Source organism: Parasteatoda tepidariorum, chromosome 7, assembly GCF_982258835.1.
Source record: "Parasteatoda tepidariorum strain Cologne lab strain chromosome 7, Ptep-v5.0, whole genome shotgun sequence".
Taxonomy (NCBI): Eukaryota; Metazoa; Arthropoda; class Arachnida; order Araneae; family Theridiidae; genus Parasteatoda; species Parasteatoda tepidariorum.
The window spans coordinates 17,013,730-17,040,807 of NC_141761.1; the positions used below are offsets into that span (position 1 = coordinate 17,013,730).

Here is a 27,078-nt window from a genome sequence, read left to right on the forward strand (position 1 = left end):
AAAAGCGTATAGCAAACTATTAAATTAACATCTCAAAAAGGAGCAGAAAGAAAAATAAATAACTTTATTCTAAGCGTGGAGCATGGACACTAGAGTATCGTATGGAAGCCCATCTATTAAGTGTTTTCCGAATCACAATTCTTATTCAAGTGATTTACGAATCGCACACAGAGATTCGTGTTAGAAGGATTTAAAATTTGCCTATTGCGAATAGCATTAAAGGAATTTAAAAATTACTGTTGGCAATTTTCATCAGAGTGATTTATGAATCTCCTTTTGAATTGCAATGATTACCAGATTATGCATAAATTTTTGCATAATCTGGTAAAAATCATTAGACAATCTTTTGCGTAAAAATCATTAGCAAATCACGCATTGTGTTTTGCATTAACAGGGGTCTGTCCAGGCCGAATTTACTACCGTTTAGCGGTACCTTCACAAATTCAATTTTAGGAAAAACGGTAGTTTCACATAATACTTTTTCTTAAAATTTCATTTTTGTATCCCTTAAGAAACGATAAATCCATATTTTTGTGTTGATTTTTTAATATAATTTTTAATTTTTCACAAATTACGTCTAAATTTTCACAAAATAGGTACCTGTCAGAAAAACCTAGACAGACCCCTGATTAAAGTAATTAAAGAATCATGTGACAAAGTTCTCGCTTTTGTGATTTATTAATCTTTCATTGCTATTTATGACTTATTACTTTGTGCATTTTTCAAACTTTATCATTTGCTATTCATATATGCTTCAATTTACGGAACATACGTTGCATTTCAATTTGCAAGTCATATGTTGTTCATAATTTACGTGATCTGTAAGACTTGCTTTATGTTTCAAGTCATTTTATTTACAGACATCATATTATACAATTTTTTATATGCATGCTTTAAAAAACCAGGGATAGTGAATTATAATCTAAAAATTTAAGCAATCACGTTTTTCAATTTATGATCTATTTTAAGGAAACTATAGTTTTGTAAATCTTAAGTTTGTTATCTGTCAAAATATTCTATTATAAAGAATTTTACTATGTCCAAAATGCTTTACTGATATTCTAAGGTATTGTGTTTTTAAAATTGAAACAGATATGCTAAATATTAGGACTAACTAGGACTTTTCATTAAAAACTAGGACTTTTCATTAAAAACTAGGACTTTTCATTAAAAATTTATGATGCATATTAGAACCACTAGTGGTTCCAGTCTTTAAAAGTTTGCATGTATGCTAATGTCAATTAGAGATTTTTTGTTAATCTTCAAACTTAATTAAACCACAGTGCAACTGTCAAATCATTTGCATTGGTAGATGTGATCAACACATATTAAAAAATTGCAAGAACTATTAAACAATGTAAAATTGATCAATGTTATAAAATCTTGTTGGCATGTATTTTACCATACTGACTGTTACTGAGTAGGTCCTTCAAAGTCATTGAAAAATCCTAAAAAGATTATTATTTTTTTGGTTGTTTATTTTTATTTATTTTGTTTTTATATTTTTTATTTCTCATAATACTTTTCGGAGAGGGGTGTGAACACTGCAAACAAAAAACTCAATGTCATTTTTTAACTGTGTTACATTCGTTTGGATATTTAGTTATTTAATATCATGTTTATTTCACTGTAAAACTTTTCATTAACCTTGTAAACTTGTATTGAATCATGCTAGTAAATGATATAACTAAGTAAAATATGGAACATAAAAAAATCCAAACTACATATTACAAATTATATAAATTTCATTGGGAGTACACAATTGTACACATTTACATTAGAACATATTTAATACAGAAAACATTACAAAAAAAAAAACGTACATTAGAAATAATGGGAAATATTCAAATCTGCCTAATTATAAATGCTTTATTGTAGCTTTGAAGCTTGTGCATTATTTTCATTATTCTAATTTATTTTGATTTCTTTAAATCTTTTATACTTATCAATCTTTTTATCATAATATTAATTACTTGTAGGTCTCATTTTCACTGTGTTGCTTCTTGCAATAATTCAACTGCTGGAAAACCTTAATCAACTTCAGTAATCATGAAACAACCAGGGAGAGAATGAAGAATGCTTTCAATTTTAGCCATAGATAAGAACATTCAAATAATAATACTTAGTGAGTATTTATTAATTTTTATTATTTTATTTAATAATAATCAAAAGAAATTTTAACTAAAAAATATGCATATGATGTCTAATTTATTGCATATTATAAAATCAATGAAGTTTCTTGGCCTTCATTTCATTATAAAATGTTTTTGGGGTTGCTGAGGCGTTATCTTAGGGTAGCTAAGGCAGAGTAACCCAGGTCAGAGGGAAGATACTGTACAAAGATGACTTTGGAGTTTAGCACAAGGTTGATCACTTTACTAAACCAAATTTTTCCAACTACTTAGTAAGGAAAACAGTGAAAAGAAACAAAGGTTACCCACAAGATAGCCAGATCTAAAACAGATGGTGATTCATAGTGTTCGATTAATGTCAGGTGAAGAAAATGAAGGGTTGATGTACAACAGGCTGTAGTGCTTAGACGGTAGAAGTGCTGAAATACCTTTTGTAAAATATCGCATTAACTACTAAGGATGATTTTGTTTCTTAAAAGAAAACATTTAATAATTTTAAAAACTGGTAACGAAAAAACTTTCCTCCTCTGACTTTGAGATTTCCTTCCTCGAAATTTCCTTCTGAACCTCATTAACATGAAATTTGCGAGACTATCATAATTATTTATGTTAACTAGATTTCATCTTATCCGATATATTATGAACACAATTTATTACTTACTGTTAATACATATCATATACTACGCTTGTGTACCAAACAAATTAAAATAAGCTTAAAAATTTTAATAACTTTATTTGACTATTTTATTTATTTTCCCATCGGCTACTCCTAACAAACGTGGATAATAGAAATAGCATTCCTCAAAATGAATAATTGGCGCATTATGCACATGCTTCTTATCTGTGTTGTGACCTTTCATCTAAAGCGATAATCAGCAAGAAATTTTCATGTTAAATATTATGTAAAACGCAATAATAATTTATTGCTGACTCTCGGAACCAAACATATATTTCATGTAAAGCAATATTTCACCCTAAGTGATTTGCATTAATGAGGTTTGACAGTATTTCCTTTTTTTTTCATATGAAAAAACTTTGATATTTTTACGTTTTTCGTTCATGTGGGAAATGATAAACACAAAAGAATAAAAGATATTGTAATCAACATATTTAGGTATAACTAACTTCGTAACTGCCCTTGGAAATTCTCTTAAGTTCTACTTTAAAACAGAGAATTCCTTTTTTGATTCTAGTTACTGTTTCACCTTTTGCCTGGCAATGTATTCATGTCATGATGTCTTATAGTAATTGTCGCTTGTCTTAATGGTATTTCTTGATTTTATTCATTAAGTATCAGAAATATATCGTAACTGATTTTATATATTTACTTATAAATTGTATTCAAAACTTATTTTTAATTAGTCTGAGCAATTTCAAGAAGACTTGTTCCTGACACTGCTGCACCTACTCCATCACTTACAGCTAAAGAATGGCTGAATGGAAAAAACAGAAATCCTATTCTGATATCCATGTATGTAGGTATGGTAATAGTCATTGTATGTTTCGTAATAACTCTAGGAAAAAAAAAATTAAACTGCATAGCTGCCAGCTTTCATGAAAAGATTGGAAGATTCCTAACTTCTGGGGAAATCTTTTATGCTCATAGAAAATATTCAAGCCTTACAAACTTCTGAATTATTTTTTTTAACAATATCAAAAATTTTTTTAATTTTTTTTAATTTTAAATATTACTACAAATTCTACATTACATTTTCACTCAGAGTTTTAGTAATCAAGCATTCAGATGCATTTTTGAAGCAAAAGATTTAGAATACCACTTTATTAGAGTGAGCAAATTTTTTGTTTCTTCTATCTAAAAGAAAATTGTCTGCATGTATGTAGTGTATATAAAATCTTAGTGCTGTTAGAATTTCTGAATTTTAAACTCAGTTTTGGTTTACTTTGAAATAACAAGGAAAATCCCCTAGTTACTCCAAAATGTTTCCTTTTATTTCATATATTGCACCTTATGAAAAATTTTTTTTTTTTTTTTTTTAATTTTGTAAGAAAAGTGATAAAACCTGCAGAAGTAAACTCCTTAAATTATACTTATATATAGGTATTTTGTGTGAAAAAATATAAATTGATTTTTCAAAACTCAAGAAACATTTTTAAACAAATCTATATATCATAATCTCTATATATCTCCAATTTCATTGAAGATATTTAGAGATATCACTATTGGCAAAAAAATATCTAAATTCGCAATTGTAAATATTTTGTAATTTCAAAAATGCATTTTCGAAATGTTTCAAAGTACTCATTCACTTTTTCAATGATAATATAATTAAAAAAAAAGAAAACTAAGGAAATTTTCTGGAATACAATTAATTAACTTTAAAAGAACACATCTATCTAAATAGCATGTTGATTTCTCTCTGTTTATTAGTTATGGATTAAAAGCATGTGTAATGAAATAATCTTGCTGCATTTTGTATTATTTTAAGTGTGAAAATTTTATACATTATTTAAAAAGTTACTATTTTTTACTATTTTTTAAAAAAAATATTTTTATCAGAAATATTTATTAATGAAAAAATATTCCCCAATAGTGAAGTAGCATAGTATAAAAAGGATTATGATTTCTACCTCATAATATGAGATGATATTAAGATATCATTGAATTTCATGCTGCGTCCCTGAAAGGATAAGGGGGTGAAAGGGAGATGGACTTAAATACATGCTGCGTCTCTAAAAGTATAAGGGGGTGAAAGGGGATGGACTTAAATACTATCTAGAATTTTGACAATTTTTTTTATCTTGATTTGAGTGACTAAGGTATAAAACATGGTGCGTAGCGTTTTTGAAAAGTGCTTAAAGGTGCTTATTTTCGATTTTCATTTTTTAAAGGCCCTTAAAGGTGCTTTTCTTAATGGGTGTTTTTAAAAGGTGCTTTATTTTCCCTTTTCGAAAATGAAATTTATGAAAGGGAATGTCGATTTTCGCCACGTATTATGTAAAAACGTGTTTTTCACATTTTTCTATTTCACGTTTTCAGAATTCATTCAACCACGATCAATTTCAGCGTACCGTCAGTCCATAGCGTATGAAAGCGCCAATCATTTTACAGGTTTGGTGAAGTACTTGCGAGTCCGCATGTGCGTCGAGTGAGCTGGGTTCGGTGAGATCCTTGCTTTCTCATGTGCAACTCTGCTGTATTTTGCAAGATATTCTCAATTTCAGGCTTTATTTTTCACCCTCTGAAATCGAACCGAAAAATCTCTTGATCATTTTTTAATGGCTAATATAATCAAGAAAAGAATTCTTTGTCAAATTCTAGTTATTTTATCATGATCATGTGAAGTCTGAGATTTATTTCGCATTTTGTCAATTTACATAGTGCTTAAAAATATTTTTTGAGTGCCTAAAATGTTCTTAAAAGTTGCTTATTTTTTGTTGAATTTGGCTCCGCACCCTGTAAAAGCATAGTTTATTTATATATATTTACTATCTAACATGCTAGCTAGGCAAGTGCGGTATCGTTATCTATGTATACGCTAAATCGAATGAGAATAAAAACAAGTTGTCTGATTTAATAGTGTAGCTACTCGAAAATTTATAAAAGTTTCATGTGAAGAAAGGACAATTTTATGACTTATACCATTTTATGCCACTGACATTGCTATCTAAACAAGTAAGGCATTTCTTCAAATTTAATTTTTTAAGCTTAATTAAAAAACATAGTCCTTTGAAATAATTCTTTAGAAGAAATGAGGGTTTAATGTATGAAATATACAATTTTTGACTTCCCTTTTGCTCATAAAATATTTATAACATCAAAACTATTAGTTCTATCAAATCAATTCTATTTTTTTAATTTAGTCTAAAAAATACATAATAAATAATGTCTATACTACTAATGTCTATACTACAATGTGTCAGAATTTTATTGTCATCAAATTAATTTACATTGCATTAAAGAATCAATGCGCTGTCGTGCCACAGGCCCCTGGTTCGATCGTCGGGCCGAGCAAGGTTGACTAAGCCTTTCATTCCTTCAGTGGGTCGATAAATGAGTACCAAGCATACTTGGGAGCTAAACACTGGGGGTTTCACGTATGGCTGACTACCTAACCGGAACAAATGCTCCTGCATCCCAGAGCCCAAAGGTCAAGAAAACTGAGATGGGCACAGAAGGCCTTGGCCCTATGTGGGCTGTGCCGCTGAGTTTAGTTTAGTTTTTAAGGGATCATCAATTTTATTAATTTACACATTGCATATCAGGAGTATCACTTTTATGAAAATTATTTTTTCCAATTTCTTAGTAAAATTGTTTTTTAAATATAAGAGGATTTTCAATGTCATACTTACAATTTATTATTGTAAAATTTAAAACATTCTTTATTGATATGAGATAATTTAATTAAAAATTATAGGATTTATTTTAGGACAAATTTATTGTAATATACAGTATATAAATTAAAATTTATTTATAACTGTGAAAAAAACAATATTTTATTAAGAACATACTTTTAATGTATCATATTATTTTGTTACAGACTTTTACATGTTTTGTTTTGCATTTTAAATAATACAAGAATCAATTTAAAAAACAAAACATTTATTGTCAAGTGAAACATATAGAACATTATTCATTTTCATTTCTTATTTTTTAATTTCTTTCATAAAAACAGTATTACATCTCTTTCCTTCTTCACCAGACAAACCTTACAGGATTATACGAAATATCTGAAATAAAAGAAAGAAATCACTTTCATGATAACATTTTACCAACACATTATTAGAATAAGAGAGATTAAATACCATTAATTTGAAATCATTTAAGTCCTTAGGTATCCCCTTTAAACTTATTTTAAGTTTGACAGATATTTTGATTAGAGTTCTAAGATTATTCTATACACTAATGAAAGATGGCAGGTATATTTGGTTTTGTAGTTCTTATGTTTGGTTTGAAATTTGTTTTAAGAAAAATAGATTGTATTTATGATCGAAGACTATTAAAAATTTATGTATATTGAAAAATTAGTAAGGTACAATTACATAATTACTGTCATTGTAGAAAAGCTAAGTATCAAAATATAAATGTGAAGTATAAATAAAAAGTAAAGTATCATTAGTAAATCATCACACACACACAAAAAAAAGAATTGAGGGGATGAATGTAGAAACAGACAAGGAGATTGGAAATTTGCATTTTAGATTTTCAAAAATTAAAAGAATTCTTAGGGAAGAATAAAATAATTAATTCACAAATAATTATAATAATAAAAAAATTTCAAATAATCGGACACATGCTTTTACAATCAACAGTAATAAAGTTTAAAATTTGAAAATAAAGAAATATAATCATTATTATATTTTATGTTATAATAATGTAACAAAGTTTGGTGAGTTGTTTGGGGAATATTTCAAAGTAAAGCTTTCCGCCAGTATAAATCTTTACATATATAAAAATAGAAATTATTTCTATTTAAAGTAATTAAAACTTTGATCGGAACAAATTATAATAAGTTTTGATTTTATTAGCTTAAAATAAATAAATATTTTAAAAGAAAATTTATCTAGAAAATAGTGTACTATACTCACCGATACTAAAATGATGTGCAGGTTCCTGTTTTGGTAGTACATCAACTGCATTGAGATGGTTATTTCATCGTGTGAAAGTATTTTTAATGCTTTGATTTTAAAGAAAATGTTATTATTAAACTAAAAAACTGTTCCGTTTCGTCTATAAAAAAATTTCATCCGATCATACTCTTCACCAACGTCGCCGCCATTTTTATTTACATTTGTATACGTCATCACATAAAATTGAAACGTCATAAAAGCAAACGATCTGATTGGTTCATGAAAGAAATTGCCTGAACGGTTGCAGATATTTCGTGCAACCGTGATTTCTATATCACACGAGCAATTTTTGGAGAAATTTCACTTACAGTTGCACTTACACTTGCAGTTGCACATATTTTCTCTCGTGTGATATAGCCATAATTTACTCCCTATTATTCCTAAACAGTTTTTAATAATATGTGGGCTTATTTCATGAATTTTTCATTTTGCTCTTACTAACATATTTTATACATTATTAAATTGTTCATTATTTTACCCATTAGTATCATTAAGTACAACTCCTTCTACTAGAAATCTTTTTACGGCTGTTACTGTCGGATACCTTGAGTTTTCATTGATTACAAAATAATATTTAAAAAATGAATTTTTATAATCAGAGTAAATTAAAGTTAGATAAACAAATTTCTTTTTAAATATTGAAGAAAATACTATTATTTTGAGAAAAATTGTATAGGGCTACGAATATAATATTATGCTAAAATATTTTTGGAATTGATACTGATTTATTAAAGAAAATTCATTTAGCTTATTACCTAAAATTAATTTCATTACATTGTTTAAATTTTATTATTTTTAGAGTTTTATTTAATAAAAAGAATTGGTCATAAACTTGAACTTCTGTGATAAATAACTAAATTCATAAATTCTGTGTTTTTCTCTACAAATAAATTTGATGAGAAATGATCAAATGAATGAACACATTACACACAAGAGAATATAGCTCCCAAGTGTTAGGCTCTTTTTTTTTTCTCCTTATGCTGACCTTTACTGTTACGCACATTTATATAAACAAAGCTTGTCATTGATATTTTATGTATATATAAATGTGCATTAGAAGACTTTTTCTTTCTTAAAGTGGAAGATAATTTTGGCTTGTAATTTCTTACACATGTTTATTTTATAAACATAAAGGTTAAGGCTATAGGAATTAAATAAAGTGAATTGATATTCATTTTTAACTTTTTTTTTGTTCAAAAACTTTTTTCACAATAATTGAATGCTAGACATTTTTAACTCCTTGTAAATATATAATTCTTGTACTTTTAATATCACAATTTTGACGATGACTTAAAAATTGTCGTAATAGCAGATTTGTCTTTATATGCCATACTCTAAAGCTTTTACTGTATTTATAATTCCATATTTAAAAGAAACCTTTGTTTCTGGAACTTGATTATATGGAATTCACTCAAAAGTTTGAAAAATATCTGTTATAAAGCAAGATTTTATACAATTGAAGATATACAATCTACTCTCATTATAAAAACTGAATTAATAATTTTAGTGATTCAAATAATTAAAGTACAAAATAAATTATTTCTGCATGAGATATGCCCATATTTCTCAAGTAACTTGATTAATTTTCTTCAGTATTTTATAAAATGGTCTAAAAAACTGCTTGCGAACTCTGTAATTTTTCACTTTTCTTAAAAATATATTCTTGAACCCTCTTATAGTTTTTTGCAAATTCAAGAATTGTTTTTATTATAAGGATATATATATATTGTCTAATTTAAATATGTTTAGATTTTGGCTGTTTTATTTTTTAAGTACAGTGTAACGTCCCATATCCGGACGTCCCTTTTCTGGAAGGGTCGATTTCCGGGACACTTTTAACAATCAAAATAAACAAACATCTATTATCTTTCCCTCTTTTTTTTAAAAAAAAAAAAGTCTTTGGACACACGTTTTTTTCCTTTTCCAGCTTCTAGTGATTCATGCATTGAACTCATAAATCAACAGAAGGGGGAAGAGAAGACCTCCCAAACCGTAAGTGATGCTACTCCTCAGGAATGCAAAAAAGTAGGGCGATTTGTTTTATAAAAAAAGCACAACTGAGTCCCCTTCTTTCAGATGCAGCTGTCTAGTAAAAGAGGCATTTCCTAGAACAGTTTCATTAGAGTGTCAGGGGAAGAAGAAGTACTGTGAAAAAGGGTAAACATAGCAAACATTAAAGTGGAGGTGGAGTCACTTTCAGTCACACAAGAAAAAATAAGGAGAACCCAATCAGCATGCGGCGCCTTTATGCCTGATTGATGGCCAATGATGGGAGAGAAAATAAGAATTTGTAATTGCCCCACACTCAACTTGAATGACAAATAAGGAGGAAATGAATTTTCTTCTCCACTTACCCACCTTAATGAATTTCCCCTTCTTGCTTGAATCCTTCTAGTTCAAAATGGCGGAGAGAGCAATGAATGTTTTCATAACTGTCAATTTTTTTTTCTTTTCTATATTTTAAGCAATAATTATTTTTTTCTAACATTTTGTTTTTGATTGATTAGATATCATTCTAATACTAAAACATTATTGCCCGAAAAATAATGTTTATTTATTTTTTGCTTCTTAGATTCAGATCGATTATTAGATTCTTTTAAGCTTTGTTTACCTTGGGGGTCTATTATACGGAAAAATCTAATATCCGAACTTCCAAAAGTCTCACTGATTATGGATACGCGACTTTCCACTGTATTTCTATTGTGTCTTAATACATCTGGATAAATAATTTAATACTACTATTTGCATAACTTTTTTTTTGTTTTCTTTTATTAGTTAGAACTTCTTTTTTTTTTTTTTGATTTCTTACAGTTTGTTTTTTCTCTTTTTTTAAAGGAACAAACTAAGTTGTTTTGGTGCAAAAAAGGAAAAAAAATCTTTTATAAGGAAATTTTATCTACGACGTTTAAATAAATGTGTTTGTAAAGGCCAAATTACAGGGAAATTTTAAATCTTAGTTTAAGTAGTATGAATATCGAATTATTTTTTATTCTACAGCCTTGAAATCATTTTGAATATTAATTTATTCGCTGTGATTGTAATTATTGATAAGCTTGCTAGTGCTTAAATCTGTATTTAAGAAATTGTGATTAAAGCTAAGGAATTAAAATACTATTTGTCTCCTAAAATCTTAAGTAATATTCTCTCGGTACTTGAAAAATGGACTAATTAGAATCTTAATTTCAAATTCTGCTTAATTTCTTTCAACATAGTACAATTTTGATGTCCTAAATTTCTTGGTACAAGAAAAAGAATTGAAATGCCTTAATTACAAATAAAATTAGTTAAATTTAATATAGTAACTAAGTAATGCGTCAAATATCAAAATAACTTTCTTTCCTTATTATCCATCCTACAAAATGTATTTCATACATATAAAAACAAATTTAATTCAAGAAAACCATTTATTCAATTAAAATTTGCATCATAACATTCTTGAAAGCTTTTGTTTAATAGTCGTATATAATTTGCTTTGGAAAAACACAAGGTTGAATCTTAAATTTATGAAAATGTTGAATCAATTTTTTTAACTATACCCTTTAGGTTACCCCCTCCCCCCAATATTCTGCTCAGGTTTCAGCCACTATACTTACTTCTTTTACTTAATAATTACTTCTTTTAACTTTTGTATTAAAATAATTACTTCTATTAACTACCATTAAAATAATTACTTCTATTTACTATAATTTTGACCATGAATAAATTTTATGAGAAATAGAATATTCTAATATTTTGATATTTAACAATAAATCATTTTATTAAAAAATGAGCAAATTTTGAGATAGTGAATTTGTATGATTTAAAATAAGTTCCTCTCGAAAATATTGTTTGCATATATGCATCATATAATGCTTAAAAATTAAATGTTTTATTTTTATCTGATAATGACCTTAAAAATTAAATGTTTTATTTTTATCTGATAATGACTTGGATTATTCTAATATTTTCATTATACAGTTGTTTATATTTGATCTCAAACGTTTAAAAATTATCCTATGTTCCATTAATAAATTGTATTGAAATATAAAAGCTACTGCTGTGTACTTTCTGTTCTTAAGTTAATTTGGAAAATAAAAATAGTATATTTTATTATTCTTTTTTGAAAACCTTTAATATATTTAAGTAGACAGGGTTGCCTCCCACCTGGAAAACCTTGAAAACCTGGAATTAGGAATAAATTTTTTTTATACTGGAAAAATCAGGGAATTTTAAAGAAAGGCTGGAAATTTTTTTAATTTCACTAATTTAAATTATTTACTAATTTTCTTAATTTAAATTATTTCATCCGTTATACCCACTTTTTTTAGACGGAAATGTATCTCCAAGCAGTTGAAATATCACCAACTTAGCAATACTTTGCTTGCATCAAAATTTGCTCCATTACAGCTCTGTTAGACTAGAATGCCACATGAAATTCTCCCACTGTTGCTAAATGAATATGGAAACCTTTGACCACTATGGACTGTGCAATTTAGGAAAGATTGTGTTGGAGGTGGAAGAAGGGATTAGGATATTAGCTTCTGTTTTTAAATTCTGTCTTTTGGCTGAATCCATTTATCGCTTAAGTTTGTTCCAATGATTTCGTGGTAATTTTTTTCCATTTTTACAAAATGTTTTTGTATTTTTAAGTTTATAAAATTCTCCAAAAATTAGTTGGTTATAATTTAATAATAGTAATAGATTTTATATTGCACTCTTTTTCTGAAAGCTTTTGTATTCCCATTAAAAGAAATCTGTGAATTATTTTTTTCTCAGCAAATCAACCAATAACGCATTTTTTTTTTACAATCGCTAACAGCAATGTTTATCGACAAATTGTTGCATTAATACTAATTTTTTCTATTTCATTTTAACCTTTGATAACATATTTTAATTTTAAAAAAAGGTTTTTTTTAAGAACTAACTATATACTAATATTTAAGTTTACTCTTTTGTTGGTCAATATATGATTTTTTATTCAGAATTTTGTACCAAAACATTAAAAAATGAATAAAAAATCTTGCAAACTGTCAAAATAAATTATTTTTTTCAAGATATGTTAAAAAAATAACATTTTAAATAAAATATTTTATAATATAGACACTTTTCTTGTCTACACTTTATTAGAATAAAGAAACTAAAATCTGGAAATTTTAAGATTTTTATCTGGAAAACCTGCAAAAATCAGGGAATTTTGAAATCTGATTTGAGTGGGCACCCTGGTAGAGCAAATAATATGTTTTTTAATTTACTGTATGTCTCTTTTAAAATTAGTCTGGCATATGTCTGCCGTCCCAGAAAATCTCCTTATTTTTTCTTTAATTTGTCCTTGACCCACTACAAAGCCTCTATTGTATCACATATTCTGTTTTCCTTTGTTTAAATTTATTTTTTCTCGAGTGTAGAGTATTATTTTCAAGTCAGGATAATCGTTCATATCATTATAAATAAAATATTAAGAAAATGTTCCAATATAAAATTATAATAACTGTGTATTTTACTCGTGAAATAAGCTTATTTTGCGAAAAGATCAATCTTTAAAAGAAAAGAATGTGGTGCAATAATGGGAGTTTGTAAGCAGAGTTTTCTTCTTTTTTTTTTCTCTCTTAAAGTTTTTTTGAACATTGACTAACCCTTCATTTTTATTAGAAAAACTTTTTGTTAGACTTCTAAACTTAAATATCCATATTCAAACATTAACTTAAGTAGATGGTTTTTATTACATAATGATTTATGCCAGGTATTATAAAACCATTTAAATTATAGGTTATTTTTATTTATTCATGTATCTTACATATGTTTATTTTTTTAATTGAAGTGTATCAAAATCAGGGGAGTTTCTGTATAAAGCAATAACTTAATACAGTATAAATACATGGTGCTCAGTAAAGTTCAAGTGCCTGTGCACTCTTTTAACTTTTGTTTTCAAACAGCTGCAGCCATTTAAGGGATCCTGCAGCTGTTAGATTGTTTATGTATTGTAAAATAGCTATGTACTACATGATTATATTACTTAAAATGCCAACTGGAGATTTGTGTTCCTATCTTGACAGTGGTACAAGATATGGGAAAAAGTAATGATGATGATAATAATAATTTTGAAAAATTTGTGCATTTGAAAGAACACAAAAGAAAAGCTCCTTGAGTACTTATAATGACCATAGTACTGTAAAGATTGCTGAAAAAAATTTAGTAAAAACCAAACATCAAAAAAAAAAATTTGTATTATAAAGAAATATTATCTTAATAAGTCATAAAAAGTTGCATAATATGTAAGCTGGAAGGTGTGGAGGGAACTTAAACATTATCTAGCAAATTAACTATGGCTTTTTTTTATGCCAAATCAAATTAAATCAAAACCTAAATGAATAGGATAAACAATTTAGTAATTATAAGGGTTATCATGTATAAAAGGTTTAAATAATGAGTTAAACTTATTTGCACATAAAAACCCTTTTAACTTCCAAACTATGAAGCATTCAGAATTCAACAGCATATTTGATAGCATTGCGTGATGTATATTAATTAATTTTTTTATTTAAATAGTAATTTAAGAATTTTTACAGGTAAATCTCCTAGTTTTGTATTCTTGGCTCTTTTTTTAAAAAATCACATTCAGAATAAAGCAATATGCAGAATATAATATCTCGCTTGTTTAAATTGCAATTTTGAACTCATAAATTGGTACAATTATGTTTTTCATTCTAAATTATAAAATCTGTATTTTGGGTATTGTCTTTTTTGCTTTTCAAAACCACTTCCCTAGACCGCTATGCATTAAAAAGTTTAAATCAAAACATAAAGCCGTTAAAACTCTTGTCTTCTGCTGAACACATTTTGGACTGTTTGGATTTCTTTTGAGAATTTTTTTATTTCATCATTGACTTTTTGAATATTTTCAAATTTTGGTCTAACTCTAGCAACTTCGTTTGGATTTAGAACAACTATTTTAATTATTTATTTTCTTTTGATCATGTTCTATGTAGAATAAAATAAATGTAACATATCAGATAATACCTCACTTGCTCAGGCAGCAATGTCAGATGCTTAAATATTTAAAAGTCTAAATTTGCATTGTTTTTTCAATAAACCACATTAACTTCTAAACTTTTAGTTCTATCGATTGGGATTTGATTTCTCTTTTTCAATTTAACATGAACGAATTCATTAGAAACAATAATTACTTTGTCTAGATAGCAAAATTTAAGTTTTGCACTACTCTGACTTCTGTAAACTTAAGATAGTGGCAAAACTAACTTAAAATATCTGCATTTTTCTTTAAAATACGGATTTTGTAACAATGAACTGGTTTCCTCTAAATATTTTCATGTTCTTCTATTTTGAAAGAATGTTCCTAGATCCCTAGCTTTGTTCCCTAGTTTAACTAGTTCCCTTGTTTTGTGATTAAACGAGGTAATATTATGTAAGTACTCATTTTTCCAAACATAAAAGTTATTTTACATTTCATTAGCTATGGTCTGATCCTTATAGTTAATATCATTAGAAAAAGAAATTCTCTCTATATATAAATGAATGTCTATGTGTCTTTTAAAGATTCATAAATCAGCCATCTGAAAGCTATGACATTTGCCATATCAATAATTTGGAGCATGAAGAAGGTCACTGTCATTATTCAAACAATCTATGGCAAACTGTTCAAGCAGAATGAGCAAAAAAATGAAATAGAATTTTCTGATTGGTTAAGAATTACCCATTGTTTTAAATTTAATGAAAAATTTTCAAATATTTTAAAGATGACATCAGTAGTGATATTTTTTAACTTATAGGTCTAATTGTTAAAAAAAAAGGAAAGTTTATTGCTAGTACATTAATATTTAACTATTGTTTTAATTGCTATGTGTACCAAGGAGGATAGGTACCTATGTGTAGTAAGGAAAATCAGAAATTATCGCCTGAAGTTACTCAACTTCATTGATCAAAAAACTGTAAAACAGACCCATTTACTAAATAAATATGATACTTATTTGCAAAAAAAAAGTGTTTAAATGACAGATTACTTTATTCTGAACAAAATTTAAAAAAATTATTGCTCTATGACAAATATAAGGTGAGTTACAATCATTAATAGCCTTTGAGGTATGAATCAAGATGGCGGCAAATGTGCCATTTTGGCAGAAATATAAATGCTTATAACTTTTAAACCCCTTAAACAATTTAAATATAATTGATATTTTTGAAATCAGCACCAAACATTCTATAAGTGTAGAAATTTTCATCAAAATCTGAGACGGTGGGTGCCATGGCTGGATGAACTGACATGGAATGACCCAACAAAAAATAGTTGATTTAGTTTGTTTAAAAATTTGTTTGCAGTAAATAAATCATCTTACATTTTTTTAGTGGTATTAAGAATTTTAATTGTAGTATTGTTAAGAAATATTATATATTATTTATATGTTTTAAAGTTTAGGTCTTTAAATGTGAAAACAACTTTTTAAAAAAAATCTGATTGCAAGAAAGTTTTTAATATTTAATATATATCTTTTTAACAAATATGATTTTGATGAACCCTGCTAAAATTCTCTGATGTTTCGCTCGGGCCGCCACAACCCTAAACACGAAATTACCTAATATAGTTTTTTGCAATGCTAGTAAATTGTTTGTTTGCTAAAACTACTTTGACAGAATGACCTTAACTAATATTTTTACTAATTTAAAATTGAAGTTCTTTTTTTTTTTAAAGTTAAAATCAATCTTAGCGATTATATATAATAGTAAAATAGTCAGGTTCATTTATGCTCTGCATTCAATAAATTCGATAAATAATATTAACTTTTTTATTATTACTAGTATTAAGAATTTTGGTTGCAGTTTTATTCTTAAATGATAGTAAATATTCAAATATTTTATTAAAATTTTGATCTTGAAATGTGAAAGGAGTTTTAAAAAAAATCTGATTGAAATAAAAAAATTCCAATGTTAAATCTGTATTTTTTTAAACAAAACATGATTTTAATATTGATAAAATGCTTCGCCCTGGACTACTAAAACCTGAAACATTTAGTTATAGGTTTTTTTTAAAATTATTTTTTGTTTTATTTATTTATTTATTTATTTATTTGCTGTATAAGTAAGTTAATTATCTGTTTACTAAAAGTTACTAATACAGAAAAGTCTTAACTAATAATTTTGTTAATTTGTATAACCAAAAAACTTGACTGATAGTTTATATTTTCTCAGAATTAAGAAGGAACTTCAAAGACCTATAAATAAATGTAAAATTCACCTCATTGATTAATTATTTTTATTTTTTAAACTCTTAAAAAAGCATTTTCATTCATTGTTTATTTGATTTGATTACCTGATTATACAAAATGCCAGTAAATTTATTAAAATTGTCTTTATTACTTTTCGTTCAAAATGAACATTATGAAACTTATTTAATAAATTTAAAATTTCTTGTTTCAATGAACATGAAACCTTTGAACATTGTGATAAAGAGCTTTATTTATGCATAAAGTTCAGTCAGTAGCAGTAATTTATAATTATTTAATTTTAAAAAATAAATTCTTACAAATTTAAGAGTCGCTGTTTCAATGTTTGGCTTTTTTACAAAAGTGAAGAAATGCTAATCATGAAGGAGTGAATATTACTTTCAAAGTGATGCAGAGCAATAACCTCTTTCAATTATGAATAAACTAAGACCAAAATTTGCTTTTATAAAATTTTAGACTTTGCGATTTTTTTAAAAATGAGCTGGGTTTAGCACCCTCAATTCTAAATGAATAAGATTTTTAATGATATTGTTACTATTACTTAAGTTAAAAATAATTTTATAATTTTTTATATATTTGTCTCCATCTGGTATATACCATCTATGTCATAAGCTGCTGATTTTACTCAAATCACTCATTTTTATTAAGCAAAAATGTTTCAAGTATGTTCTTTTTAAAAATTTTGTGCGGGAAATGACTCATGATAGTCAAAAAGTAGTTATTCAGAGATATACTCATGATAGTTATTCAGAGAAAGTATGTTTATGTATGTGATTTAAAATATTGTCTACATTAATTAATCAGCATATTTGAGGTCAGCCATTAAGATTGATTCCTAGAAGGTGAAAATCCGATCACATTAAATCAAAAGTCATTCAGGGTGTTTCTTTTTTATTTTGTCCACTATACATAAGGCAACTTTGTTAAAATCTTTAATGTAAAAATTAATTGAAACTGTGTCATAAAACAATAAAGAATAAAAAAAGTTTTTTTATTTCCAAAAAATATCGAATTTATTCAGTATTAATTCATTGAATATTTTCTTTTCATTCGCCTTCTATGAAAGTGGTTATTCAGCTAGCATACATATTCTAATGTGTGATTTTTCATTCCTAAATTTTTACTGCAGGAACAGTTTTTCATTTCTTATAAAGGCAAGATATATATATTTGGGGAACTACAAATGTTCTTAAAAGATTACATTTATTTTAAAGCTAAGAAAACCTAATTTTATAAATTTGTCAAAAACTGTTCTTATCATTCTTTGTCATAAATCATGAATAAATTCGAAAAATTCAGTTTTTTTGAGTTGTTTTAAAATCTCTAAAAGTATCTAGAAAAAATAAAATGTTGTAAGTTTTTTTCCTATAAATGTGAACAAAGTCTGAATTTATGTCACTTTTCAGATATAAATACATATTATTTTATTTTTACTTAGTGTTTGAAAGTCTTAATGCCTAAATAATGTTTATTTCATAAAATACTGCTAAAGTTTGGCATTTAAGAAACTTAAAATAAAAAAAAATCAATCATAAATAGTTTGAAAACAAACAATTTAGTATCATGGATGATAATTATTGAGGAAAAACTGTAATGATGGATTCATGTTTGAAATCTAACATCTTAAATATACTAAGGAATAAAGGACAAAAAATGCCAGAATGTGTAAGTTTAATGTTGAAATGTGCATGTTTTTTTTAACACATTCATCTTTTACGGATACATTTTGCTTAAAAAATTTGAAAGTATTTGCTCGGTATTGTTGTTGTTGACCAAGATGCACAGAGCAAACCATTAAAAATTAATTTCCTATGTGAAGTTTTTACCCAATCTGCTAGGTATTCCTGCTAGGTCCCCCCCCCCTTACTTTGCATTTTATAATCTCTTTTTTTGTGGGTCAATGTAAATTTTTTATGATCTTTCTTACAAAAATATATATATATATATAATTTTTTTTTCATGGAAGTATATGATAAAGTAACTCTCTTTAGTAATTTGGCACTGAAGCATTCTTCTTGGATCTAAAAGTCATTGCTCTTGTTAACTTTATTAATCAGTAATTTTTTTTTTATTTGCAAATTTTATGAATGAAAATTTTAATTGTTTTATTTTCTTTCGTTTTGAATTTGATCAAGTAATGCTTTGTAAAATAGAAGCATGTGTAACAGTTAAAATGCCTCTTGACATACTTTTTTTTTTGTTAGTCCAAGGCAAGGAATTTAATTTTGCTACATTAAGAGTGTTTTTTAAAGCTCTTTCACGAAGAAGATTATAAAGTTGACCACAGCCTTACACTCTAAGAGAATTTACAATTATATGCATTTGTGAAATCGAAATTCAGGTGTGGTTGGAAGTTGTATGGTATAATTAGCTAATTGAAGATAGTGATGAAAAACAGGATAATGAAAAATGAAGTTGAAGATGAAAACTAAATCATAAATTATAATAAAACTTTTATTTAGTAGTATTTGTTGAGCTCAAGATACAAAAATTATTTTCTATCAATAAGACTTTAAGCTAAATAAATTTTGCACAATAATATTAATAAGGACAGGCCGTAGGAGTTTAATCTCCCATGACCTACTTAATCAAAAGCTAAATTAAAAAGTAATTGAATTGTTCCCCACAGACAGTTAGAATCATGAGAAGAGATCCGAGGTTGGTGATTTATCGAAAAATAACATAGCCGAAAATAAAGCCAGTCCCCCATAATCAATATTAGGTTTGAGAAATACCTTGGTAGTCACAAATCGCCAGCAAGACTGTGAGAATTACTATAACTGTGTAACTGAAACATATTTGTGGTAAGAATTTTAAGAATAAAAAGTTATAAATAATAAAAAAAAATTCTATTAAGCGCAACAGTGAATTAATGAGTCTGCATTAGTATTGAAATAAAAAGTTAGCCATTACATTGATCAATGAGAAAAGAATAAAATATTTTATATTCGCTATTTATAAAAATTAACTAATTGATTTAATTTAATTATAATTTGATTAAGAATGAGTAAAAAAGCAAGTTTAAGAAATTAAAGAAATTTTAAAAGCTAGAAAATATGTAATGTCCATTGTGGCATCACAACACTATCTTGCCCTAGTGAATTATCCTGACTATAGAATGGGCAAAAAATTTAAATATTTTAATAGTTATTCAGCTTTTTTAAAACTATCAACTTAGAGAAATTTTTCTTAATGAAAATGATTTAAATCGAAGACTTATTCTTATCCCAGATAATGTAGCATTGGAATAATTGTTCAAGTATTAAAATGTAAAACCAGTTTCCCAAAAGTGACTTTTCTTCATATTGATGCTTTACTTCGTTTTCAGAATTAGCATGGATAATAATATTGGCTAAAGAAAGGTCAAACATGAACGGGGCCTTTCATGTGTTATAGATGACAGGGAAAACTTGGATTTCTCAGAGAATTTTATTTTAACTCTAAAAAACAAGAAATAGTCAGAGAAAGTTACAGTTTTTTATAAAATACCTGGAAAATTCCTACATCATACCTAGAAAATAACCATTCTCAGAATTTTCAATAACAGTAATCAGTTATTGAGATTCGAGTTAAGTGTCGGACGCTTAATGTTTATTAGAATTATTTTATAAAATTCTACTTTTAAGTGAAACTTTTCTATGTATCCATTCTCATTCAATTATATGGTTTTGCTCACAAAATCTAATTTTTGACGTAACGAATAAAACAAATCAAAGTTTTCTGATAAAAAATTGCATGGTATTGGTATTAATAAAATATGATATGAATTTCCATTGAAATTTATCTGATATACCTGGAAAAATCAGGGAATTTTTTTCTGAAATTGAGTGGCATCTAGGATGACCCAACAGTTGTTGCAAACTCACAGCAGTTATAAAAATAGCTTATTATTCACACAAAAAAGGAGCTTTATTTCATTTGATGACCGAGTCTTTAAAAAATATCCTATAACTTAATCCTATGGTCAATGACTCTTTGAGATGAATAAAAAAAAATAGTGTATCCCTGATGGTTACAAATTATTGTAGCGATTTTAAATCATAAAAAATAAAATCAAACAAAATGCAAAAGTATTAAAAATACTTAGAGACATTTTTAATGAGTTTCCATTTAACATTAAATAAAATATTAAAATTCAAAATTATTATACAAAAAATGGCCAAAATTTTAGCATGTAAAATTATGTATACAATTCAATGTACTAAATTTAAATTAAGATTGTAAAATAAATAAAAATTGTATTGTATTATTCTATTTTGATTTCTGTCATTAAAATTCTCAAGCTGTCATTACCATTCTTATACAAATTTTAAGATGTATGGTAATGATATAGTTTAAGATGTATGGAATTTGTCCTACACCATAGCTACCAACTCTACTGGATTTTGCCATTTTTTTCTGGATGTAATAAAAATTTTCCTCGTTTTTGTACATTTTTGAAAATTCTCTATAATTGAGGGAGTTTTCTAGTAAAAAAAAATCCCTATTAGAATAGAATTTTTATACATTTTATGTCTCGCTTGAATATTTAGATAAGTATTGTGAATACATAATGAAGTGGATCTTACTTAGAGTAATCAGTTTAAAGCTTTCCTATCTTTCTTTTTCTTTGTTCTAAAAATTTCACTTTCTTTTTTTTCAGAACACCCTTTTTAAATTATAAAATCTTTTAATTATCAATGATTATTTACTTCTCTACTGCTATTTAAAATTATGAGTTAACATGAAACTGAAAGTTTCGAATTCATATAATGTCAATCACAAATGAAAAATATTGCAGACCATTTATGTATATTAGTGTAATAAAAGTTTCGTATTTTGGTAACAATAAAAATTCCGAAAATTCCCTATATGTAAAATATTTAGTATATTCTGCCGGAAACCAAATATTGTTACTTTTGTAAAAACTTTTATATATTTTGTACAAAGACTTATCTAGTATAAACTAATAAAAAACAAAAATTTTCAATAATATTAAAATCAACTCATAAAGGGTAAGGATGTTAATGACAGCAATAAAAATGGTTCAACTTACTTTATTATTCAAAATACCTAAGCAAGATTGCTAAATATTTCCATACAAATATTCTTTTTTCATTCTAAATCAGCTGCTACTAAGAATAAATGTTATTTGAGTTACTAGTGGCCATGAAACTGTTGAATGGTAAGGATGTAAAATGCTGGGAAGTCAAACTTAGTGCAAAAATATTTTTAAAGTGCAGTGAAACATAAAGAAACAACTTAGTTTTAAATTTTTAATATATGTGGTAATCATAGTTTTTTTTTTTCATGATCCATTTTAATTTTTATTTAAAGATTGGATAGAGCATGAAAGACCTTTTAGTATTTATATTTATCCTGATTAAAGGAAGGTAGTATGTAGCTCTGTAATTAAAATAAAATATTTTATTTTTATTTTAAACTTTTAATATTTAAAAAGAGAAATAGAAAATTTTCCTTTTTTTAAATTTAATAATTTTAATTTAGGTTTTATGTTCAACAGTTGAATACACTGTCTTAGAGATGAATCTAGTCTAGTTGAAAATTTGTTTTTATATTGCTATTGGAAACTGTTTTAAATATTGAAAATAATTATTAGGGAAAAATTTTTCTTTATTAAAAAATTCAGTTATTTTATTTTGATTTGAAAAGCACGATGTAAAATACTATTGCAAATTCTTATAAATGCATATTTTTTTCATACTTTTTTTAAATTGTTGTTAGAAAAATTATATATTTTTTTAAAAAATTTCATTTCTCATTTTTTGACATATTACTTTAAATATAATTACAGATTTCAAAAAATGTTTTTTAAAAAAAAAAGCGTTTTAAAAAGTTTTGACTGTTGGAGTTATTTTAACTCTTCCACAGAGCCCTAGAATTCCACGGAATGTCATTTGGGTACAATTGCTCTAGAGTGTGATCCACGTATATATAGTTAAATTCGCAAACTATTTTTAATGTATTTCAAGATATTTTCATTGAAATCCAGCCAACTGAATCCATGAATTGTATCATTAAGAATGAGCGGTAATTAAGTTATAAAATAATATTAATTAATTAAAATAACTTACATCGTGAATCTAAACAAAGTTATAATATCGCACCTTAATTCATAATAGCCATCGGTGTACAAGAAAATACTCGTTTTTTTATTTTATTTATTTATTTACTTCAAATGGTTAACTGTGAACAAGTTTGGTTACGGACAACTTGAGTTAAGATCCTAAAGCATTTGTACTCAGTTAAAAGTTTTCATAGTACTGCCCTGGTATCTTGTGTTCTGTCATTCTAGACTTGTTCTATGTCAATTTATAAAAGAGGTATCCGAGCACCTGAAAATCATGGAAAGTCACGGATTTCAGTGTTGAACAAAATTTGTCATGAAATGTCATGATTAGTTTTTTTTTAAAAAAAATCTTATTTTTTAAAACTGAAAATTCAGAATATTTGAATTAGTAACAAAATCCCCACTCACAGTCATATTTCATTAAAATATAAAATGTTTTTTTTTTTTCCCTGTTCTTTATAAAATTATGATGTTCTTTCAAAAAATGAAAGAAAGAACATCATTTCTAGAGGGAATTATCTTTTAAACTTCAGTGATTTCAACTTTTTTTTATTTATTTATTATTTTTATTTTACACTTTTAAAAAGAAATTTGTAAAAAAATTGTAACTTCAGTAAGTGAAAATTTCTTCATAAAAATTTCTTGAAATTATTCATGGTAAGTCATGTATTTGAAAATCTGAAATGTAGCAGATACCCTGTATATAAAAGTTTCTTTTATGGCTGTAAAACTTCATTATCATTCTATAATTGTAAATCTATGTTATAAAAAGGTAATAACAATTTACTTTTTATTGCAGTATATGTATCGAGAGTCCTGTAAAGAAGCTAAGTCTGAAACGTCTTCTGAGAAAAGATACAAGAAATAATTATATTAATGTTATTTTTTTCACCTATTGCAGAATATATTGTACTTATTTTCTAAATATTTTAATGGCTCTGTATGTAATAAAAATATAATTCAATGCGTGTTCTCCTTTACTTCCGAAAACAAGGTTGTCAGAAATTATTTGAAGAAAAAAAACGTATTTTTTAAATCTAGTTTTATTTCTTTCACATTTATTAAATCAAAGCTCAGATAAAAGTTATATTATTTACTTAATAATAATTAATTAATAACAATGTAACCAAAGAGCAACTGTTTCTAACTTAAAGTGGTTAAAATAAATATGCAATTAATACAAACTAATCACTGAATAAAGTTGTTATACATGGTTGCTTTTAATCAAGCTCGACACCCTCATAAATGTGTGGATCGAAGGTCGGGTTTGTCCTTAAGATATCGAATGAGGATTCATATTTAAACTACAAACTATTTATATCTAAATTATTTCAATTATAAGCATTACACTCCTTTATTTTCGAATTATTATTGTCTCACAACCTTCGCAGACTGAGCCAAGATGGTTACCCTCCCGCACACTGAAGCCAGTGATGCTTAACTTCGATGATCTACTGGGAACCATGTCTTAACGATAAGCTCTAGTGCGACAACTACAACTAATTATTATTAATAGCTGCCTTTGAGAGGTCGAACACTAATTTCTTTATAATTTTTGGATCAAAAGAGATTGATATCAATACCAAATCCAAGGATATATGTCAAAATTTTCAAAAGCATAAAAAAATATTTATTAAACATTTTTTTATTTTGTCCATTTCACCCTAGATACTGGTATTGCTAAAATCAATGATGATGCAAGTAAGATATGACGCGGGTTTTAAAAAAAATCTGTACCCTTCATTTAGTGTCTACTTGAGTCTATTTCGGTTATTGGCATTGTTCTCTTTTGTTTCTAATTTTTATTAATTGCTGCATTTGAGGGGATCATTTGATAGATACATTAATGATTTTTAATTAATTTTTGGTTCACAAGGGAACTTCTTTGATATAAATCCCGAGTCAAAGGACTGGTGCCAAAATTTTCAAAAACAGATACATATGTTAAATAATTATTGAACATTTTTATTTTGTCCATATAATAATAGGTAGTTGAAACAGGTGTCTCTAAAATAATGTTGCATTTATGATATGAGACGAGGTAAAAAAAAAATATGTGTTGCCTGCATTTAACCTGTATAAAAATATGGTCCTATACCTCCCTCTAATATTAACCTACTATATTCAAATTGGACCACATATTATATTACCGGGTAATAGTGTACCCCACCAGAGGAAATAATAATAGACTTTGTATCAGGTACACAATGTGGCCCTGTAGTTTGCTATGTATGTATATTTTAAAATGAGGAAATTCGTCTTCTAAAGAGCTTTAAAAATTCGAAGTCATTTTTCAGTATTAACTAACGCAAGGCCCGATACCAGACGTCAATATTGACCAATAATATTTTAATTGGACCACGTATTATATTACCGGGTAAAAGTGTAACCTACCAGAGGGAAGTAATTATAAACCTCATCTGGGGTTCACAATGTGGCCCTGTAGTTTACTATGTACGCATATCTTAAATAGTGCGTTCAATCGCTTTAAAATGAGGAAATTTGTCTTCTAGAAACCTTTAAAACGGGGCGATTCGAAGTCATTTTTCAATATTAGCACAAGGCCCGATATAAAACCTTAATATTGACCCATAATATTTTAATTGGAACACGTATTATATTACCGGGTAATAGTGTACTACTTATGGTCCAACTTTGAAAATTAGTATTAGTCCACAGTTGTTTACGTATACAAATACGTACAAAATGCAGTACATGTTAATACGTGCAAAATGTATCATTATAAAATACATTCTACTATCTGCTGTAAAATATAATCATTTATAAGAATACAATAGTCTTGTAATCGAGTAATTAGATTACATATAATCATAATTACATGTAATCATAATTACATGTAATCAAATTACATGTAATCAAATTACTTGTAATCATATATTTTGATTACTTGTAATCATAATTACTTGTAATCGTTTTTGTTGTGATTACTTGTAATCGCAATTACTTGGAATCATGATTACAAGTAATTGATTACTGTAATCAAAATTGTAATCATGATTACAGCTGTAATCAAAATTTTTTGAAAATTGTAATCATGATTACAAGTAATTGATTACTGTAATCGACTATGTAATCATGATTACAGCTGTAATCAAACTTTGTAATCACGATTACAAGTAATTGATTACTGAAATCAATATTGTAATCATGATTACAGCTGTAATCTAAATTTTTGAAAATTGTAATCATGATTACAAGAAATTGATTACTGTAATCAAAAAATGTAATCGATTACATTTTTGGCCAACTCTGTTAGCCTATACTGCTTTTCTTCTAATTTTATTTTTTTCTTATTTTGTTTATTTTACATTCCGGCTCATAGAGGCCTATATTCACTAGCACATGGTCTTATCCGTTGGACCACGCTTGTACGACGCTCCCGCTACAACATAGCTTCAAGTACCCTCTCCCGGTTTGCTAAACAGAAGACTTAAGGGGCCATTGCGGCCCCCTAATTGGGTTATAAAATTTTGCTTTGGTATAGTGGTCCGGCACATAGAGGCCTATATTCGGTCCGAGTTTGAAAATTATAACTTAATTTTAAAGAGAAGTAGGTTGGCTTGAAATCTGATCCTTTTTCCAGCCATTTTATTTTACTTTATTTTTTATTCCATTATGCTTTGTTTCACAAAGAGACGCCCTTGATTTCATACTTAGAACAACATATTTCACCTGTCAAACTATCATGAAAGTATTGTAAAAGGAGTTTAGAAAAATAATATAATAAAAATAAACTAGTTTTCCGAGATTTTACCAGTTTTTAAGCATTATTTGAAATTTCCCGAATAAAATTTTTTTTCCTTATAGGATCCTTTAATGTATCGAAAAACACATTAAATGAATAATATAATGTAAAATAAACAAAATAAGAAACAAATAAGAAAAATTTAAAATTGACCACAGCTGGGGTTTGAAACAACGCCCCCTCGTTCTATGCGTAAATCACTAGCTCATGGTCTTAGCCGTTGGACCACGCTTATACGAGGATCGCGCTACAACATAGCCTCAAGTACCCTCTCCCGGTTTGCTAAACAGAAGACTTAAGGGGCCA

The 27,078-nt window shown here is 26.8% G+C and overlaps 1 long non-coding RNA gene across 7 annotated transcripts; it reads left to right on the forward strand.

Moving 5' to 3' along the window:
• Positions 1-43: 43 nt before the first annotated feature.
• On the forward strand, positions 44-23,970 carry LOC147806924 (uncharacterized). Of its 7 annotated transcripts, none has more exons than XR_015435385.1 (5): positions 44-670; positions 1,980-2,125; positions 3,495-3,611; positions 9,649-9,713; positions 23,806-23,970. It is a non-coding gene; the product is annotated as an uncharacterized LOC147806924 (long non-coding RNA). The 7 variants fall into 7 exon arrangements; XR_015435387.1 differs by lacking the exon at positions 9,649-9,713 and adding an exon at positions 12,029-12,307; XR_015435384.1 differs by lacking the exon at positions 23,806-23,970 and adding an exon at positions 9,798-10,471.
• Positions 23,971-27,078: the final 3,108 nt, after the last annotated feature.